The following is a 678-nucleotide window of genomic DNA, read 5'->3' as shown; positions in this document are numbered from 1 at the left end:
TATAGATCACGCGTCAAGAGGTAAATATCTTTTGCGTAGCTCGCTAAGTCTTTCTTTTCTTTTCTTTTCTTTTCAGTTTATTCATCGCATTGTGAAGTTAGCGTATTCGTTGTGCTGTAGGGAAGGAATGGCGTAAATAATTTTATTGTTTGTTTGAGTATTTTAAACTTATACTACGTTGTCACGTATATGTGTGACACGGTATTTTATATCATGCAAAGTATGCCATTGCAGTAAATACAACTACGGTCCTTATGATGTTCATTTGATGTATTATCGGTAAGTCTATATTCTGTCCAAATCAGACTGAAAACTATTGTATTGAAAAAAAAAATCACTTTATTTACACGCAATTAGAAAAAACTAGGGCGCGCTTCAACCACGTACCTAATCACAGTGTTATTCTGAAGTATACTGCTTGTGAATTATATTCTTTACGCGCGGTATGGCATATGTTGCAAGAATAGTTGAGTGTTCCGTCCGATTCCCTCCATCGGAGTTCGTTATCTCCTGGAGTATAATAAGGTACTTCATGCAGTTTCAACATCACTCCGAAACTCCTTGTATATAATCCTGTTTATTACATCCGTGATTAAAGTTAGGGCATAAAAAAAGAAAGAGTGAAAGAAAGAAAAGAAAAAGAAAAAAGAAAAAAAAGGAAAAAAAGAAAAAGAATCA

This window comes from Penaeus monodon, chromosome 15, assembly GCF_015228065.2.
Source record: "Penaeus monodon isolate SGIC_2016 chromosome 15, NSTDA_Pmon_1, whole genome shotgun sequence".
NCBI lineage: Eukaryota > Metazoa > Arthropoda > Malacostraca > Decapoda > Penaeidae > Penaeus > Penaeus monodon.
The sequence above is the reverse complement of the archived record's forward strand: the minus strand, read 5'-3'. Positions refer to the sequence as shown.